The 6,669-nt window shown below is 33.1% G+C and overlaps 1 long non-coding RNA gene across 1 annotated transcript; it reads left to right on the top strand.

Moving 5' to 3' along the window:
* Nucleotides 1-282: 282 nt before the first annotated feature.
* Nucleotides 283-3,931, top strand: LOC148783059 (uncharacterized). Its single transcript, XR_016048980.1, has 2 exons — nt 283-362; nt 3,016-3,931. It is a non-coding gene; the product is annotated as an uncharacterized LOC148783059 (long non-coding RNA).
* The last annotated feature ends 2,738 nt before the right edge of the window (nt 3,932-6,669 follow it).

Raw genomic sequence — 6,669 nt, 5'->3', positions numbered from 1 at the left:
TTTTTATTGGTTTTTTTTTAAGTTAGTGATTTTTCTAATAATAACTTGTACCGTTTTACAGTCATGACACTATTTCCTACTTATTTTAAGTGCCTTTATGCAATCACATGTTTTCTAACATGACATTGGTTTCAACATGATAAGTCATTTGAACAATATGATTGGAATAACATGATTTTATTATGATAAGCCTTATTTTTATTTATTGTTTATAAAAGTCTTTCAAATGTCTCTCTATAAAATTTCAAATAAACAATAAATTTATGATATTCAATTCAAAATCGGTAGGGTACGAGTTAAAAAATGTGACGAAGTTTGATTAGTAAACTAAAGGATGGGTAATTGCAGTATAAAATTTTGAGGTATTGGAGGAGACTAAAGATGTATGTTATTTCAATTCAATTGAGATTTTTTCTTGTTTTTTTTTTTGAAAATTTTAAATTGATTTCAACTATTAATAATTTATTTTTAAAATTGTTTTAATGTTGAAAAAACCTCTAATTGATCATCTCAACATCAAGATATATGAATATGAAAAACAAAAATATTTTGAATCCCAGAAATAGTACATCTTATAATACATTATCTAGACCGTCAATTTTCAAGATTTTCATATGTTTATAGATCTACTTGATTTTAATCAGTTTTGGAGTTTAAAATTTTATAATTAGATATGAAAATAGATTTTGCGATAATCCTAAAAATTTGTTTCAACAAAATCACATGTTATGATGACATTTGAAAGTGTGTCTTAATTGGATTGTTTAAGGTTAAAACCTTATAGAGACCACACCCTTTTAGGAACGGTGGGGGTTTTTATGTGTCGATGGACTCATATGTTCCCATGCAGCTCTTCTATAAAATCTATTTAAAACATTGATTTTGGATCCGAATTTCCATGATCGATAACCGAAGCTACAATGATATGAATCATCATCATCATCTAAGACTCATCCCAGCAATTTGAGGTTGGCGCCATAGTGATTATGAATACAACAAAATAGTAACAAATTTAAAATTTAAAATTTAAAATTTAAAATTTAAAATTTAAAATTCATCATTTTGTCTCCATCCCCTTTACTTTAGAATTTGCTCAGGTTCTTTTTCTTTGAGATCCATGTTTAAAATGGACGTTAAATGATATGGAGATGAATGCATCCCTTGACGCATACAATACAGTTCCTTTAAGAAATGTACACCACCCGGACTCTCCTCAAGCTAACATCGAGTCTGGGCCCAAGCCAATTTTGGGAACATTATAGTAATCTTTGGGATGAAATTAAAAAGAAGAATGTAGAAACTTGATCAACTATGTGTGTGTCTTCTAGCTTGTTGAAATGCTAGTTTTCTAAAAGTGGGATTTTTTTTACGTATGGCGTAGGTCAATTTCCTAATTGACTCCTTGGTCAAACAAGTTTGATATTGTTACCCTGAGTCCTACCCCAATTTTTATATGTTTTCAATTTTATCCTAATCCAATATTTCAAACATCATCAAAACTAATTACTTTCTCCTCTGTTTTTAGGACTTTAATGGTGTAATCCAGTGTCCAAAATATCAAACTGCCTCATTTTTTTCTCCCCATGGTTGTGTATGTGGTGGTCCGAGGATCACAATATCACACTGCTTGATACTTAAAAAAAGCCTATCCAAAGTGATCTGATGTTCAAAATATTGGACTACTAAAAGTACATAAAAACTCTTAAGTATAGTGTGGTCCAATTTTTGTAACATCCAACTACCCCATACGCAATATCAATGAGAAAAAGTAGGGCATTTCAATGTTATGGACAACCGACTATGTCGCATAAGTAACAACATAGAAAAAAGAATATAAAAAACAGTTAGATGTTTGAAACATCATACAAAAGGCAAAATTGAAAAAAAAAAATTTATAGAGGTAAAAAATAAGTCATAGGACCTCACTGTAAAATTACCAAACTTATAGAATTAGGGGTAAATTCAATAATTTTACCATTTGTAAGAATCTCCACACTAAGAAATGAGCAAATTTCTCATTAATCAATTTGCTTTCTTTCTCACCTACTTTTCTCATTAATCAACTCTCTCCCTCTCTCTCATCGTCTAGGTGGACAAGCCAAAAAATGACATTCCCAAAATCATTAGAAAATTCATTTCAACCTTTTTAGATTTATTGTAAAATATGGTAGGAGCAGTCCTCTTCATTTTGTTTCTCTTGTTACCCATGGGATTAGTCCATCAGTCTTTCTTAGGATGGAAAGGCTTTTTTTCAACCATTTTCTTTTTAAGGATGGTTTAAAATAAGATTATTTACTTTTAATATAATGAGGTCATAATTACTTACAACCATCTGATGTAAAATTTGATAGCTTTGTATTTGTCACAAAGTTTGAGAAAAATTCTTTTGTTTGAGCATGGTCAATGAAATAAACGCAGCCATCTAATTTCACATCTAATGATCAAGATTAATTGTGAGCACCTTGAACGAAAGATAAATGGTCTCATTGTATACTTTTTCTTTTTTTTTAATGGATAAAGCTCAGGCTATGAATTTAGGAGAACAATGGGCAAGTAAAGAGTAAAATGGGCTTTATTTATTTGTGTTTCCCTAGTACTTACTTAAGTTGTCAATGCCTTTAAAGCCTTAAAGCTACTGAGAATTTACTACTACGATGAAAATATTATGTTAAGAAATTTTGTATCGCTTGATGGTATAAATTATTATAGATAAGTTCTTTGTTTGTTTTCTGTATCAATTTCTAGGGAAATATGAATAGAATTATAAACCACCTTTAAATTGTCAGTATATCTCCTTTTTTCAGAGCATTCTTTCCCTAAACTTTCCCTTAATTTTGTTATGGGCTGGGTTTTTGCACATTTTCTCTCTTTCTGTATACGTTCTCATTGCTACTATTATGTGTATGTATTATATATTCTTCCCCATGATTTTGCATCAATCTTTATACTTATCCTTTTCCCAAATTCAAGGGAGAGAGATAATATTTATGTATGATGTTTTGTATTCTTTTACAGGCATGGCAGATATAGATATTCGAAATGTATGGGAGAGTAATTTATACATACAGTTTTGCATAATGATTGCTATAGCAGGCAAGTTCCAAAACATTGCGCTCGATACACAATTCCCTGGTTTTTATATAATTGCTAGCGCTCAGCCCCATCGAATATATGCTACAACACCATAAAAGCAAATGTAGACCGGTTAAAGCTCATCCAAGTGGGACTTACATTTTCGACGATTGGGGTAGCTTACCAACCAATGAATATGGCCAACAGACGGCTTGGCAAATAAATTTATGTGATTTTGACTCCACCTCTGTTCCGCAATCTTTACGTTCGGCTTTTGAGTGATAGGAGTCCCCTTTTTGATACATTGGCAAAATTTCTGGAGTTGGTTAATAAGATATCTCCTACTATTTATGATGCCAAGCGTATGCTCAAGGCCATTTGATAGGGGAAGAAATATGAGTTTGGCAAGGCTTGCTAAGGCCATGCGGGTGGAAAAGGTTGGTATGAGCCATCAAGCAGGCTGTGACAGTGTGGTCACAGCAAAAGCGTTTGTTGAGCTAAAGAAGCGCACCACATAGACTTGTAATGGGGAGTGCAAGGGCATATTATTCGGTATGGAATTGCAAGAAGAGCATACGAACAAGCGGGACTCTACTATCTCTACCCCTCTCATTCTCTTCCCTATGTCTATTTTTTCGTCTCCTTCTCTTTCCTATGTCTATTTTTCCTCTCTTTCTCTCTCTCATCCTTATCGGCATGTCGCTCTTCACACTCCCAATCTCGGTTTATCTGTTATATACTGTTTTTAAATAAAAAGAGTTGGATATTTGCGTATGTGTATTTTATCTGTTAGGTACTCTTTTTTTTTTAATAAAAAGTGTTGGATATTTTCCTATGAATGGAATGTGTATCTCGATAACACTTCTTCTGCAATATGATGTACTACGTTAAATAAAAAGAGATGGATAAAGTAAAAGACATAACCCATAAAGATCATGTCATAGAGTACATACAATATATTTAATAATAAGTCACAAACGCCCCTAAACTATGGTTATGCTTGCAATGAATAGAGTGTATAATATTTATGATGTACTAAGTTAAATAAAAAGAGTTGGATAAGGTAAAAGACATAACCCATAAGGATCATGTCATAGAGTACATACAATATATTTAATAATATGTCACAAAAGCCTAAATTATGGTTATGCTTGCCAATGAATAGAGTGTATAATATTTATAACATTTTTTTGGGTGGAGTATAAAGTGAAATATAATAGTTGAACAAGATAGAAGACAAATACTATAGTGAAAGTTAAATTAGCTCCCAACTTAGTAAGATATGTAATCAGTATATTTCTGCTATGTCATGAACTTTTTCTTTTTTTTCCCTCGAATATTTTAGTTAGGGAACACTAAATCCTACTAACTTCTACTGAGAAACAAGGGAAGACGCCCCCACATTCCATGGAAAGTTTGGGTTAAGCTACCATTTAAACTCTAAAACTATGTTATTTGAAATGAAGATAATGATGTGGTTGAATAATATGACAATTTTATTATGTAGAAACCGGTAAGAAATAAGGTTCGAAGATAGTAGAGGAAGTAAGGTTAAGAGAGGTATGTGCACTCGATTTTATTTCAAACAAAGACAGTGTTGCTTCTGTTGGATTTGGTGACATAATGAAATCCATATTATGTGGGATTTAGATTGAGATTGATATTGATAAGTTTCTTAAAAGCAATAGAAATCCAAAAAGATTAGTACTCTTGAATATATATCTTGGTTTTTTTTATATATGTAACATCTATAAGAAGGTTTTTATTTAGTATGGATTCTTAACTTTATATACGGGATGAAAGATAAAATACTAGGTAACCTCGGGCTGTGCATAGAAGGTAATGCTCACATGAGACCGATTGGGCACTGCCCCAAACATTTGGGCAAAACCCTACAATAAAAAAAGCTCAAAAAAACAAAAATTAAAATACGATCTGAGGATGGTATCCTCAGATCAAGGGGCAATTTCGAAAATAAAAAATAAAAAACCTCATAATGACGGACCTTTCGTGCAATTTTAACCCAAAATTGACTCATTTCATATTTTAGTATTTTTTTATGCCCATACGTAATTAACCCTTTTTTTTAATGTTAACTGTGGATTTTCATTAAAGAATCGATTATGATTAGGAGTCCCAATACGTGGAGAATTAAAAAGGTATAAAATTCGTCATTTAATTGTGCGAGTTAGTTTGAGTTCTATTGTAATTAGGAGTCCTTCCGGATGAATATGGCCTAATTTTTTGGGATTAAATTGAGCTATTTAATTTCTATGGATATATGTTGCAATCCCATTAAGATAGGGAACACAATTTGAATTAGGGTTAGGATGACGTGCGACGTAAGTACTATTTGAATTAGGAAAGTATTTGTAAAGTCAGAATTAGGAAAGAGTTGAAGTCCTAAATAGCAGCCTGAGAGACACAGAAGTTGCTTGTAATAAAATTGAAGAGATAAATGAGGGAGGTGACGATACTTTGGTTAGAGACTTTGAGAGTTAGCGTGAGAAAGAAGACACAAAGCGTTTGAGAGTTAGAAAGAGGAAGCATGCGAAAGAAAAGATCACAGAGCTTAGAGAATTAGAGAGAGAATGGTGCTTTTTTAGAGAGAGAAAGGCAGAGAGGCAACCGTGCCAAAAAAAGACAAAGTTATTGAGAGAGAAATTCAAGTTGCTTCTCCCTCTTCTGCAATCATGTCCAAGAAACGATTGCACATATCATGGTCGACTATGTGTCCTTCGATGATCTCACTGCGCTAAAAAATTCGTGAGTTTTTTTTGTTTAAATTCTTTCTTTAGATCTTTATCTTCTTTTCTTTTTTCCTTGCTTTCTTTCTAAACTCTTTAACTGAGTTGTATGGTTGTTATGTTAGGGGTAAGAGGTTTAAGTGTTGGGTTTATGTAGTTTTTAAAGGTCTCATGAGAGCTTGTATGAGTATTTTATATAGTGGAACATAAACTCTGTGGGAGTGTGGTCTTTTTGTGGACTACACTAGGCAAATGTTATTTGCTGATACTCGGACTAGGCTCGATGAGTTAGGCCAGTCGAGGTTTGGCAAAACCCAAGATACCTGGGCATAAGGATCTACCGAGAAAGGTTTAGTGGGTTATTCCTTGATGAGGTCAGAGTACGTCCAGATGAGAGAGCCAAGGGACCGTGTAGCCCTTGTGTGTGATAAATAGCCTTTAGAGACATGGCTAAAACGTCATCATTATATTATCACACGACATATATATAGATAACCGTTTTGAGATTCACCAATGAGGGTGAAGCGTGTATATGTGCGAGAGATTACCCTATACACCATAGAGCCATGGTTGCATCATGGTCTGGAGGACTATGGTTTTTTTGTCTTTAAGAGAGAACCTGAAATCCGTAAACTGCGATTGCATCCCCTCGTCTATTGTCTGACTTTGGTGGTCCAATCATGAGCCCCTGCAATGGACTGTGGGTCATAGGAACTGCTTAGTCAATTTGATAAAGCTCGACAGATCGTGATTCGCAGTCGAAGGTGGAGTGCTTTCATATATTGATAATTTCCTATATCTAACGGATCCGATTCCCATCATAATTAATTAATTTTATGTTATGTGATTT

This window comes from Amborella trichopoda, chromosome 2 (genome assembly GCF_054954075.1).
Source record: "Amborella trichopoda isolate Santa Cruz 75 chromosome 2, AtrichopodaSantaCruz75HAP2 v2.0, whole genome shotgun sequence".
NCBI lineage: Eukaryota > Viridiplantae > Streptophyta > Magnoliopsida > Amborellales > Amborellaceae > Amborella > Amborella trichopoda.
Note: the sequence above shows the minus strand (reverse complement) of the source record. Positions and strands in the feature narration are given on the sequence as shown.